The following is a 15,433-nucleotide window of genomic DNA, read 5'->3' on the forward strand; positions in this document are numbered from 1 at the left end:
ATTCCTACTCCCAAAATTATGTTACATTTTTCCTTTGTAGCGGCAAAAACATTTATGAACATGAATACATATTTAAGAAATAAGCCAAAGCTAAGTGGTACCATTTAACTAGGGATCCCTTTACCAATTGCTACAGTGCTGAGTACTCATTTAGCTGATCCCAGATATGCACTTAGTCTATATCTATATAACATCAACCAAATGATGTACATTCACCAGAGGCAGAGGCCTTTCAGATGGATTCAAATAAGTGATTTGTAAAGAAGCATCCAAAATTGATCTGTTCAGAGCTGTGCTACATTAAATGATTGTGGGATTCAGTTATGAGAAGGGGGAAAATATGCGCTTTGACTAGCTCTATATCATCCTTTACCAAGAAAGAGAAAGAAAAGAAAGAAAGAAAGAAAGGAAGGCAAGAAGGAAGGAAGGGAGGGAGGGAGGGAGGGAGAGAAGGAAGGAGGGAGGAAGGAGGATAACCTTTAAAATCTTATAATGAGGTGAAAGAGAGCTGGACTGGGATGGGGGAGGTGTCCAAAAATTGGTCCTGCTGATTTTTACTCCATTTACTAGCTGTGTCACCTTAGGAGAGTCGGTTCATTTTTCTGAAAGTCAGTTTACTTGAAAACAAGAATGATGATACCCGTATTATAGGAAAGGGAATGAGAGTTACATATAATAGCTTTGGGAATCATATACCCACATAGGTCAATTCAGTGCACTAATTCAACTTCTAAATATTTCTGTTACATCTCCCAGGTGAGAAGTGAGAAGCTTTGTATTCTCACTTTAGTTGAACTCTGTTTGTGATATGATGTTTCTTAAATCAGGTCCTAAAGAGTTGGTGGCTTCAGGCATTAGTCAGATCTTCTATAGATCAGTGTTTCTCATGCTCCAATGTCCAGACAAATCACTGGAGATGTTGTTAAAAATGCAGGTCTGGGGCAGGCCTGAGATTGCTCGTTTAACCAGCTCCCAAGGAAGGCCGGTGTGTGCTAACCCCACTTGGTTCTTGATAACATTAGGGGCTGCTTCAACACTTCCACACACTGAGCACACCTTATTTATTGGATCAGAGCACAGAGTGGTAAGTGCTTCTGCTGATGTCATTCGGGTTTTTTCCATGGTGATAAATACATCCTCTGGGAATGATTGCAGCCAACAAAGAGGACTGTAAACTGAATGACAGAGTGAAGCGAATAGGGGGCAGAGTGATCTGTGGAAGAATCTGCTGCTTCTCCTCCTTTTCTTGGCTGTCACTCATGATGAATGTCTCTATGCAGAAAGGATGGACTCAAGTGCAGTGACGACTTGCAATTAAACTCCCCATGCATTCTTTGCCATGCCCGTTATTAGCATACTGTCTATAAAATGTACCATAATTACAGTCCATAATACATATCATATCAAGATGGAGACAGACTTTTATTTTGGTGGTTTGTGATAAACGTAAGAGTCTCCCTTATTAGGGAGTTTAATTTTATGTCTTAAAGTGTAAGTTTTGGCTTCATAACATTAAAATGAAGCAATATAAGAAATACAGATAACAAATTAGAATGAAAAGTACAAAGACAAGCCTATCTTCACTAACATCATTTATGCATTACAGTCTCCATTCTTTTACTAATCCATTCATCCAACAAATATTTTTGAGGCCCTACAACATAACAGATATTGTTCTGAGCTCTAGGATAAAGCAGTAAACAAAATAAACTCCCTACCCTGATACAGCTTACAGTTTGTATAAACAAATACAACAGAACATGCCAGGTAGGGATAAATGGTATGGAGAAAAAAAATAAAGCAAAGTAAGGAAGAAAGGGAAAGCATATGTAGGGGGGGTTATTTTATATGAGGGGCTGGGATGGGGCAGAGGAGACCTAAAGGAATTGAGAACAAGATACATGGATACATAGCTAAAGAGATAATGAGGCAGAGAGAACGAGAGGAATCAAGAAGAACTCCAAGGTTTTTGCCCCAAGCAACTGCAAGAATCAGGTTGCCATTTTAATGAGGACCTTCTGTGGGCAAAAATGAACCAAGTATTAAAATATTCTGGGCACCACTCTTCTAAATTCAATTTTAAATTTAATTTTAAACTGATAGGGAAAAGAGAAGAAAGAGAAAATGGGCATTGTTATATTTGAAAATTCGGTAATAAGCAATCCTCTTTAAAATACATGCCAATGATTTCTTTTAGAATTGAAGAATACTATTTCATATAAGCTATTTTGTACATAACCAATAATTATTCTTTTAAATATACAAGGCTATTTTTTTAAAAGTTTATCTAATTTGCATACACATAGTCCTATAATCTATTATATATATATATTTTTAAACTAGGACTATGTATTTATTTCAGAACATCTTTTAATGAGCAATAATATATCAACAGGTCAAATCAATACATCAAATAGTCAAAAAAGAAAGATCATCTCAAGAGATTTTTTTTTAAAGCTTTTGATAAAATTCAACACTAGGGAACTTCTGCTTCCAGGAATATGGAGTAAACATGCTTTTCCCTATTCCTTCTGCTAAGTATAACTGAAAACTCTGGACATTGTATATTAAACAAACTTAAGAAGATTCTGAAAGATGGAGAGAAGAAGGAAAACTGGATAGGGATCCTGGGACCCAAGGAATGACACAGTGATGAATCCCCTGGGTTTTCTTTTTACCTCATACCAACCCAGATTTACAGCTGAAGAAGATGGTAAACCTGAAACACCAGTGGGCACAGACCCAAGGAAATCCCAACAAAACCTGCTCTTTTTAGCCGAAGGGCCAGGAAATGGACAATCTAGCAAGATGAAAACTTTTAGTTAATAACCAACCTATTCCAACCAAGCACCACAGAAAAGACTGTGACCCATCCCTACACTCACCAGCAAAGACTGAGTAGGAAGCCCAGATTTCCACCCTTGTAAAGTTATAACAAGACATCTCAACACCATGCCATGGTGGTATCAGAGAAGGCCAAATAAGGTGCTAGAACTTTCATCCCCACTGTCTGGTAACAAGGCCTCCCCCACGCCTTTGCTATGTCATTGGAGATGGTGGGGAGCCTGGGCTTCCACCCCCACCTAGTGGTAATGAGGACCTCCTTCTCTCCCCAGTGGGGTGATTCAGAGGACACTAGTAAAGAGTCAGGACTTTCACCACTGCCCAGCAGTAACAAGGCCACCTCCACAGTGGTGGCAGTGGAGACCACATGGGGAGCCAAAACTCCACCCCCCTCGCAGCAGTAACAAGAAATCTTGCCAACTCAGGTATCAACTGAGGCTGATTGGAACTGGACTTTTAACTTCACCTGGTAGAAGTAATGAGTAATGAGACAGTGATCCCTCCCCTCTGATGGAGTAGTGTCAAAGAAAGCTAACTAAAACAGAAATTGTAAATAAGATGCAGAGTCTTACAACATAATATAAAAATGTCCATGTTTCAACTAAAAATCATTCATCATACTGAGAACTAGGAAGATCTCAAACTGTATGAAAAGTCAATGAATAGATGACAACAGAGATAGGATTAGCTGACATATTTTAAAGCAGCTGTGATAAAATACATCAACAAGTATTGCAAACATGCTTGAAACAAATAAAAAATAGAAAGCTTCAGTGAAGAAATAGAAGATATAAAGAAGATCCAAGTGGAAATTTTAGAAATGAAAATACAATAACTGAAGTAAAAAGCTCAGTGGATGGACTCCAATAGCAGAATGGAGGAACAGAGGGGGAAAAAAATCAGTGGACAAAAAGACAGAACAATAAAATTGCCCTGAAGAACAGAGAGAAAACAAACTGGGAAGAAAAAAGGGAAAAGAACATAACCTCAGAGATCTGTGGGACTAAAATTAAAAGATCTAGTATCACGTCATCAGAATTCTGAAAGAAGAGGGAAAAGAGGGAAGGGCTGAAAAAGTACCTGAAGAAATAATAGCTGAAAACTTCACAAATTTTGCAAGAGACATCAACCTACAGATTCAAGAATTTAAGTGAACGCCAAACAGGATAAACCCAAAGATATCCATACCAAGATGTGTCATAATTAAACTTCTGAAAACTAAAGATCAAAAACCATTTTTTAAAAAGCAGCCAGAGAAGAACAGCACCATATTTACAGGGGGAAAAAACAGTTAGAATTACAGCATATTTCCCATCAGAAACCATGGATGCCAGAAGAAAATTATACGATATATTTTAGGTGCTGAAAGAAAAGAACTATCAATCCAGAAGCCTATGCCCAAAGGAAGTTCTCAAGAAGTTCTCTAAACAGAGAAAAAAAATGATTAAAGAAGGAACCTTGGAATATCAGTAGGGAAAAAAGAAAAAGAGGCTTAGAAAGAATAAGCAACTTGTGAAGAGTTGTGTCAGGCCGGTTAATCTCAGAGAATATGGTTGCAACCATTTTTTTTTTTTTTTTGCAACCATTTTTTAAAACGGCATTTAGTTATTACAAAAAGACTCTGTGGCTAGCAGTAAACAAAACAACAAAAAAAGAATAAATAAGATATTTGTGAGTTGATATGAATATTCCTAGATATATTAATTCTCAGATAAAGTGGAACAAAAAGGAGTTAAAAAATATATTTTGCTACATTTTGTGTAAAAATGAATGGGCAATATATTTTTCTAGTTTTAAAAAAGAAAAATGTATAGAACAGAAACTAATGAAAATGGTTACCTATAGGTGATAAGTGGGGATGGAGTAGAATGAATATGCAACAGAAACAGTTCTTGAGTATACCTGCTCATATAGTTTTGAGTTTTGACCTATGTAAATGGTTTACACATTATTTTAAAATTAAATTGAAAAAGATTTTTAAAAATAGGAAGTCACTAATACTAAAAACAGAATTTGACTATATATAAAATTGATAATATAACCAAACAGAAGTAAGAATTAATTCAGGCAGTTTTTATACATGGAACTCTGGCTGACAATCCTTAGTGAAATATATTCTAAGGGTGAAAATAATTTCAAAGAAATTTTGAATTTGACTCAGTTGTTGCTGTTTGTGTTGGTAGAATAATTCTGAAACTTTTTGTGTATGTGTAAGATGGAGCAAATGAGTAAATGTTTTTCAAAACTAGGTTTCTCACTGCGGGAAAAGGGAGATACAGATATGGAATAAGGGAATGTGAGGGACCTTGTGATGATGGATTTGAATTTGCAATATTAGTATAAATTGAGTTCCAGTAGCAATAAGCATTCCTAGAGCCCAGAACTTGGTTTCTAAATACCTTCCACACAAAAGGGAACTAGGGCTCCTTGGGGAAATGGTCAATCCCAGGTCTGAGTGAGCCTGGAAAGTCTCACACAAAAAAGGAAGGAAGCGTACCAAGACTTAAGGAGACAAGCAAAGAGAAAAAAGGAGCCAACTGGCCTAATTTGGGATAATTCGAGCATCATAACCAATAATTTTTAAAATAATCATTTATATGATCCAGCAATCTCATTTCTGGGTATCTATCCAAAGGAAATGAAATTATTAACTTGAAGAGGTATCCACACTCCCATGTTCATTGAAGCATCATTCACAATAGCCAAGGTATGGAAACAACCTAAGTCCCTCAGTGGATGAATGGATAAAGAAAATGTGGTATATAGAGACAATGGAATATTATTCAGCCTTATAAAAGAACTTGGAGGTCATGATGCTAAGTGAAATAAGCCAGACAGAGAAAGACAAATACTGCATGGTATGACCTAAATATGGAATCTAAAAGCTAAAAAAAAAAAAAAAAAAGTCAGAGTAGAAAAGTGTTTTTCAGAGGCTGCAGGCTGGGAGAAATAGGGAGAGGTTGGAAAAAGGGTACAAACTTCCAGGAATAAGATGAATAAGGTCTCAATATCCAAGGTATAACATGATAACTATAGTTAGTAATACTGTATTATATAATCAAAATTTGCTAAGAGAGTAGAACTTAAATGTTCTCACCAAAATTAAAAAGTTAAATACGTGAAGTGATAGTGGAAGTGTGTTAATTAACTCAGTGGGGGGAATCCTCTCACAGTGTGTACATGTTTCAAATCATGCTGCTGTACACTTTACATATCTTACAATTTTGTCAATTACACCTCAATAAAGTTGAAAAACAGAATCTGTTAGTCTATGGTGGTAAGCAAAAAGGAGAGATAAGAGGTGAAGAACTCCTTTAGAGAGAATGCCAACTAACAAATGTAGAAAGAAAGACAGAATTAGCAAACCCCTATTATGCACCCACCTCCATAATAACTGAGCCACGCAAGGATCGTGAATGCATGCTACAACTTGGGAAAGGTTCTTGGGGAACAGGAGAATCGTATAGTCTCAAAGTATCACCCTATAGAGTCCTTATTAATTATAAAAGAATATACACATGTATATAGTGCACACCATCCTAATCACAACTGAGAAATCTCACACATGTCACCTTAATCAAATTATTAAGTTTATCAAGCATTATTGATGATGGGACAAATTGGCATAATGGGCCTCCTCGTATGATATAATGGGAAGTTCATATCACCTCATGCTGCACTCTTACCAAAAATGTTTAACCCTAAGATAATCATGAGGAAATAATTTTACAAATCCAGATGGTGGACATTCTGCTCTGGACTCCTCAAAACTATCAATAACATGAAAGACAAAAAGGCAGGGGCTTATGGTAATAAATCAAAACAGGACTCAAGAAACGTGACAACTAAATGCTGCACATAATCCTTCATTAGATACTGGATTTTTTTAAGCTATATAGTTCACACTATATATTAGATAACATTATTGAATCTACCTTAAATATCTTGGGGGTGATAATGGCATAATGATTATGAAGGAAAGTTCATGCTGATGTATTGAGGTGCAGTGTCATGATATTTGCAATTTATTTTTAAATGATTCAGGGAAAGAGAGAGAGAGAGCATGCAAATGTGGCAAAATGTTAACAGTTGATGAATATGGGATGAAGGGTGTGGAGGTGTCCTGATTACCTATTGCCACATACCAAACAACTCCAAAACTTGCAGCTAAAAAAGTAGCCATTCATTATATTTCACATTTCTTGGATCAGGAATTTGAGAAGGGCTTGGATGGATAATTGTTCTGGCTTTTATGTGGCACTACCTGAAGTCACTCTATGGCTTTCAGCTAATGACTGGGCTGTTACAGAGAATCCAAAACTTGCCTGTTTTCTCTTTGGGGATGAATGAAAGGCTGGATTTAGCTGAAATCCTCTTGCTCTCCGTGTAGTCTCAAGGTCTCTCCACAGGATAGTTGAATTTACTTGGTGGCTCAGGGCTTCAAGAAACCATACCAGAAATAGTCAGTCCTCCATAGAGAACAGACTTGTGGTTGCCCAGGGGGAGGAGGCATGGGGGAAGGATGGATTGGGAGTTGGGATTAGCAGATGCAAACTATTATATATAGAATGGATAAATAACAAGGTCCTACCGTATAGGACAGGGAACTATATTCAATATCCTTTGATAAACCATAATGGAAAAGAATATAAAAAAGAATGTGTGTGTATATGTGTATATATATATATATATATATATATATATACACATACACATATAACTGAATCACTTTGCTGTACAGCAGAAATTAACACAACATTGTAAATCAACTATACTTCAATAAAATAAATTTTTAAAAAAAGACATAGTCCTCTTAAAAGCTAGGTCCAGAACTGGTACTGGGTAACTTCTGCAACTTTTTATTGCTCAAAGAAATCAGAATAGCTCAGATTCAAAGGAAGGGGAAAGAAATCCCATGTCTCAATGGGAAGAGTGTCAAATAACGTGTGCCCATTTCTAAGTCTTCCATGATAGGTTTCTATAGTTTTGAATATTTTCAAAATCAAAAATTGAGGTGGGGTGGGGAAACCTTTAATGAATATATTTGGAAGATTTCTGTGAGTTTGTCCATACTCTAAAATCCTAGAATTTCCAGGTTGCTCTCCAAATAGAGTGTACCAGTGCATTTACCTACCAAAAGTGTACGAGAGTGACGGTATTCTACACACTTCGTGGTAGTTTAAAAAGTATTTACAATTTGACACTCATCTTATCAAAAGATGGAGTCTAAGTCTCCCAGTGAATGTGGGCCAGACTTAATGACTTGCTTCTAAAGAATACATTACAAGCATAAGTGAGGATATGAGAGTTTCAAGACAAGGTCCTAAAAGGAAATGTAACTTCCACCTGGATCTCTCTTCCCTGAGACATGTACTTTGGGAGCCTTGGACTGACACGTAAGAACCCTGGCTTGGAGGATGAGCAACTTTTTAGAGCCAACCCAGGACACACATATACCAGATTAAAAATACCCCAAACACAGTAAGAGCGTATAATAAATAACTATTCTCAAATGTGTTATTACTTTAACATAAAAATATGAAAACAGGTGTTTACTTTGTATATTCCATTTTATTTTTATGTTAAATGAAAGCTATTATTTAAACAAAACAAAAATAAGCCCACTTAACAGTAATTAGAAGTGATTAATAATAGGAGTAATTAATGTGTGAGAAAATGTAACAGTGTATTGCGATGTTTGTTTTTTTTTTCCCTCCAAGATCAGACCCCCTACCCCTGCTCCCATGGCCTTGGGTCATTCTTGCCTGAGGGAGGGGGGCGGGGAGGGGCCTTCCCCACCCTCTCTGCTCCTGCCTCACACCCCCCTCCTCCAGAAGCCCTCCAGCAAGCCCTGCAGCGTCCTCTGATTCCTTCTCCTCCTACCTGACGGTTTTCTCTGGTCTGTGAGTCCCAAAGCCTGCCACAAACAATGGTTTTCAAAGCCCTAACTGAGGACTCCACTTCCTCCCAACCACACCTGGCACTGCCGGCCCAGGTGCCCCCACCCGCCAAAGATGCTCAGGGCTCCGGGTCATCTTTCTGGGCAGAGGCTCAGCTCCTTCCTGACCCATGTGACACTCCTGTGCAGGCAGGGCTGCAAGTCCCTTCTCTAGACTCACCTTTGTGATGGGACAGGGACACTTGCCTTGGGTCACACAGCTTCACAAGGATATCAGGGAGGGGACGGTGCAATTAGCGTTCCACCTGAGGATCATAATCCCGACAGCTAACATTTCCCGAGCATCTGCTATAAGCGACACCTACCACCTGACTCTGTGAGGGAGGAGCTACTGGGGAGAGGAGAATTACAAGACCCCGCATACCCAGAGCTGTAATGCCTGTGTGTCTGTTCCTGTCTTTTTTCTTTCTTTTTTTTGGCTGCGCTGCACGGGTTGCGAAATCTTAGTTCCCTGACCACGTATTGAACCCACCCCTGCCCCCAACCCCCGCAGGGAAAGCGCTGAGTCCTAACCACTGGACCGCCAGGGAATTCCCTGTTTCTGTCTTTTTTTGTTTTGTTTTTTTGTTTCTGTCTTTTGATACAGCAATTTAATTGGACTCTTTTTTTAAAACTCTTTATTGAATTTAAAAATTTAGATTATATTATTGAACATTCTTAAGATATAAACATAATTTTTTATACATAAATTTTTAAAAGAACATAAATACAATAGGAAAAATAAAAGATATTACTTCAGTTAAAAAATGATGAGATGTTTCTCTCTGTCCTATGATCCAGTAGGATATTTTTAGTCTCTCTGTTGCCTTTTCCAGTAACACTTCTCTGAACTGCCTGCAGCCTGTAAGATGTCCTTTTTTTCTTTTATGTGGTGGTAAAACTGAATACAGTCAAAAGTAAGATACACTTTGACTTGCAGTTCTGCTTTTATCAAAAAGCAGATGCCTGGTATCAGTCCAGTGTGATGTCAGTCAAACTAAATATCCTCCCAGCAAAAGCATTTGAACATGGAATACTTAGGCTTTTACTTACTAGCAACTGCAGCATTTAGACTTACTCTTCACCGACAGGCTTATTCTGGGGATCAGCTCATTGTCAGGTTCTTTGCATCTGTAATTTCATCATTACAGGCTATCCATATCTATTTACATTGTCCATCATTTTTAAACACTCTGAAGCACATTAAATGTCATCATTAATTAAGCCTCTCTTTTTCAGGGCAAATGGTTTTAAAGCACAAAGCTAATTTGAACTTGTAAAATCAAAGGAAGATCTCAAATAAAGTCACAGTTTTACTAAAGAAATTTAAAAGGTCCTGTTTAACTCGGCTGCCTTTTTCTGGGGGCAATTTTTTCTAGTTCTAAGGCAGTCTTTCTCCAAAAAAGAGTCAATTTTTTTCTTGCAACTGGCACGTAATATGAAAAATCAGGCGACAAAACAATCAGGTTTTCCTTTACATGACTCTTTATGACCTCTTTAGAGATGTTCATTCTCAACGTATTTCCAAACGAGATACGGACTTTCTGCTTGTCTCACGCCTCGAAAATCTGAGTTTTACGCCAGGTCAACATTTTAACATCTTTTCTCAGCATCAGTGATTGCCATCTTGCAGGCATGTGTCTTAGGAAGCTAACTCCTTTCATTTCTATAAAGTAAAAAATCTCATTAAGTGCTTCTGCAGGTTTTGCAGAAAATGAAAAGTGACCCAAAGCTTTCATTATGAAAGTCTCAATATCACAGGTCAGCAAATCACACCTCTTTTTAGCAGTGCTGTGTCAGGGTGTGCATCTAACTAGTAAAATCTCTTCATTTTCTTCGGTAAGTTTATAGGCTGAATGTAATTTGCCAAAATATACATTAGTGCTGACTGCCAAATACACAGATGGATGAGCAAAGTCGACAAATAAAGTTTGTATTTAGACAACACAAAACCTTTTACTTAATGTTCTCTGCAGTTTTAGTAATATTCTTCACCGAAATAAAAAAAAAAAGACAGTTTGAAACTTCATTTCTCAAAGTACCTAAGAGCTAGGTGGAGTATACTTTTGCTATTGTGATTCGACATGTTCATCTAGAATTTACCATGATATTAGAACTTAGGCAAGGATTTGGGGGTTTTTGTTTACAGTTGCCTGGACAGTTGTCTCATCATTATTTATTGACTAATATATATTTTACCAAGCGTGCTGGCTTTGTGCTGTTTCAACTTAATGAAGTTAGATCGGTGAATTGTGCTTCTCATTACCCTTTTCCTCAACAAAAGAGTTACCTTTTTAAGTCTTTCAGTCATTAAGCATTCGAAGATCTAGACTACACAGCTTTAAACCAGATTTTTGTAAAATTCATCAGAAGATCATGAAGCACATAGGACTTTGCCATGTTTCCTAGCCTTTGGCACTTTTGCCATTTCAGTACTTATTAGTTCTGACTACAAAGGATTCGTAGAAGAAATAAAAGAATTTGATAAGAAAAATCAATTGTTGCACAGTCTGCCACGTAGCAGAAGCTCCATATTTACTAGTTCTTCCTTTTTTTTTAATGATCCATACTTTTGACCAGATTTAGTAGCTTTATTTTATTTATTTATTTATTTATTTATTTATTTATTGGCTGCATTGGGTCTTCGTTGCTACGCGCGGGCTTTCTCTAGTTCCGGCGAGCGGGGGCTACTCTTTGTTGCGGTGCACGGGCTTCTCATTGCGGTGCCTTCTCTTGTTGTGGAGCACGGGCTCTAGGACGGCAGGCTTCAGTAGTTGCGACGCACAGTCTCAGTAGTTGTGACGCACAGGCTTCGTTGCTCCGCGTCATGTGGGATCTTCCCAGACCAGGGCTCGAGCCCGTGTCCCGTGCATTGGCAGGCAGATTCTTAACCACTGTGCCACCAGGGAAGTCCCACTGGTTCTTTTTACTTACTTGAATTTAGAGGAAAGATGTGGGATTTAGGGAACTTGAAAATGATGGTGAATGAGAAATTTGGGGTTATCTCTGGCATTTGATTTCTCTTTGTTTTGCATGATTATGGACACACCTAAGTTAAAGCTGGCTTGTTCATGAATGATAACCAAAAACCTTATTGTCAGTAAGAAGAGATAGCTGTTGATGTGTTGGTTCAAGTGATGTAATTGTCACTATCATCAAAGGAATTGCCTCTCATTAGATTTAGCCTCATTCTCGAATAAGACATCACCATAAATATGATATGATTCATTTCAAAAGATCAGACCTATTAAATTAGTACTGGACACTGCTAGAATATATAATTTTTAGGTACATTAAACACTCAAATATATGCCACTCCTTCCCCCAGATAGCTCTGAGAAAATGTAATTAAAATGTCATCTGTTTTGCAGTATTTTTTTTTAAGGGAAAACTCATCAGATCTTTGCAACATTCGAATATTGCATACCTGAGTGACTTTATTCCACTGAATTTGACAATAAGTGCATAGTACTTATCTCTGCTTATAATGGAGAACCTGAAATGTGTGAAGACATGCTTCAAAAGATGAAGAAAATGTAAATGCATCTAGTTTAAAGGGAAATAGACTATCTGCTAATTGCTTCAAGAATTGAGTGATTTGGAAGACCCCCAGGAGAGGGTTCATTTCTCCAATTTGCATACACTTCACTCATACTACCTGGCTTACTACAAATGCCTTGATGATGTGTGTGCGTGGAGCATTCCTCATCAACACCAGAGAATGAGAAGGATCCAGTGGCTCTGGGGACCAGAGAGCTTCTTCCTGCTAAAGAAGCCGCCCCTCCATGATACCCAGCCCTTAGGAGAGTACACTTCATGTTTGATAAATGATTTGGTTTTCTTCCAGTCCGTTTTACTATTATTGTTATTATTATTGCCCAAAATTAACTGGCTTAATTTTCATGGTGACTCCAGTGAGCTTATTAGTTAATGTAACACTTTATACTTTCGTAGAGATTCTCTTAATCTAATTTTTAAAAAGGGTAGAAAAATAAGTAATATTATTGTTTTTATTTCCTTTCAGAGCTTTTAACCCCTGGTGTGAATAAGTGAGGACTCTTAAAATCACAAAAATCAAATGCAAAGACGGGTTATAGCCTTTTATGAAAGTGGAGAGTACGAACTCCTTTGAGGGAGATGAACGGTGCTAGAAAGTAAAGGATGAGAAGGAACTAGGACAAAGAGGAGGATGGAAATGGTGAGAACACGTCTGTAGAGAACAGGGACAAAGGAGAACTGCAGAGAAGGGAATAAAATGAAGATGGAGAAAAAATTAAAAGAAGAGGGAATAAAATGGGGACAGAAATAGGATAAAACAGAAGAAAAGGGAGAAAAGTAAGTAAAAGAGGGGAAAAGATACAAAGGAAGAAAAGAAGGAACTGAAAAGGAAGAGCTATGTGACACATAACATAATATAATGTGGATTGTGGATTATACTGTACCACTAAAAAAAAAAAAACCCAACAACAAAAACCTCCTTATTTGCCACAATTTATACATAGACTAAAATGAAAAATCTGAAAATTTTAATGCATGATTCTTTGAACTTCATAAAACTGTGTCTTCCATACTGAGAATGTTAGCAGTGCTTGAGAGAATTAAAGTAGCTCTTTCCATAGGATACAAAAAATATTTTTAAACAGTGCCTCAGAGTAGCAGCTTCTAGGTATATTTGAGAATAATCAAAATGTTAGGATATTTCATTTATCTTGAGTACATAACCATGATTTGAAACAGTATAAAGGGTTGAAAATCATGTCAAGGATAAAATGCACTTGAAAAATTAAAAGATTCATAAGGTTAACTTTCAGAGAAATCTGTTAAATATGAATGTAAAAATGAATAAAATATAAGGTCATAGGCAAATCATCCTGTTTTCATGAACCTTGATCATATAATAGAAGTTACATTTGCTACTGAAATGTGAATGAAGATGGAATTCAAGATAAGATATTAATCATAATTAGAATGACTATGACAGGTCTGTGGTGACAAATACTTAACAAGTAGTAAGAATGCTTATTCATAACAAACCTCTTAATTCATTAAATTCTTCATTAAAAGGGCAACCTCTTAATAAGTTCAACATAAAGTTGGTATAAGATGCTATTAGCATTTTCCCTCTTTTTATTTCCATTTTAGGGGTGTATTGTTAACAAATTGAGATAAATCATTTAAAACATATAATTACTTGGATATAGTCGCATAGTAATTCCCTAAGCGATTGTATGGTTATAAGTTGTCAGTGTGCATATTAATTTATCATACCCACCAGCCTCATCTTCATTGATTTGTAACTAGCTGTTAGAAAAACAGATTAAGAAGCACATGCTGCCCTTCTCTGAAAGTTTCATTGAGGCACAAGTAGGGCAAACACTGCTTTCCAATTAGAATCCTGCTGTTTGCCAGGACTTGACAATGACTAATTACAGTCCTAAATGACTTAATATGTTTGAACGCATGATTATTTATAAATACATTTTGAGGTCTGCATAAAAGAATCATTCCTGGTTTAAATATGAAAGGCTACTTTTTGTGCAAAGGGCAAAGACCTGTTGAACACCTGAGGTCAAAGGAAAGAAAGATGTTTTAATGTCAAGGTTAGTGTTTGCTTAGGCAACCATTACCTTAAAAGGGAAAAAAAAAAAGAGTGAGTTGCTTAAATCTCAGCTTTACTGACTATAAAACTTACCAACATAGGATTTTTAGAGGAATTAACCATTTTAAAAATATATAATTTCCTCCTTAGAATAGTTGTCAGAATTAAATAGTCAAACATGTATAGCTCTTTGACCAGTGCCTGGGACAGAGTAAGCACTCAATACATTTTAGTCTTTATTGTTATTCTGTGCCTGAGTGACAGTGGCAATCGTTAACTACATGGCACGTTCTGACAGTGTAAAGCTGAAGAAGAATTTGTGGATATATAACTGATTTTGTTTGAAACATTTTAGGGAATTTATTTGATTATCAATCATTTGTTGATCAGTTCCTATGAGTTGGGCACCATGCCAGGTATGCGAAATAAGATGGACACCATGCATGACCACTGAACTGGGTTCCATTGCACTGCAAGTCAAAGAGATGATGAAAATAGAGCAAAGTAGAGTTATAAGTTGTTCTGTCAATAAATTACTTTTAAACTCTAAAATATTTGAAATATGTATAAGTGTAGAGAAACCATCATGTTAAATACCACATCTGCACACCAAGGTTTTACAAATGTTAACTTTCCCTATATTTTTTAAATGCTTCTGAAGCAGACAGACCCAAGGTGGCCCCCACTGATTTCCCACTTCCTGCTGTCCATATCTTTGTGTAATTCCCTCCCCTGGGTGTGAGCAGGACCTGTGGCTGGCTTCTAACAAATAGAATATGGCAATGGTGATGGACTAGGGCTCCCACGATTAGGTTACGTTACATAAGACTCCATTTTAGCAGACTGAGGTGAAGGATTCTTCCTGGGTGGATGAAGTCAGACGTCATACTGAGGAAGCCCACATGGCAAGGGACTTCAATCAGCCTCTTGGATCTGAGAGCAACCTCCAGCCAACAGCTAGCAAAATGCTGGTGCCGTCAGTCAGACAGCCACAAGGAGATAAATTCTGGCAACACCGGAATAAGCGTTGAAGCAGACTTTTCCCCTTGAAC

This window comes from Tursiops truncatus, chromosome 6, assembly GCF_011762595.2.
Source record: "Tursiops truncatus isolate mTurTru1 chromosome 6, mTurTru1.mat.Y, whole genome shotgun sequence".
Lineage (NCBI taxonomy): Eukaryota > Metazoa > Chordata > Mammalia > Artiodactyla > Delphinidae > Tursiops > Tursiops truncatus.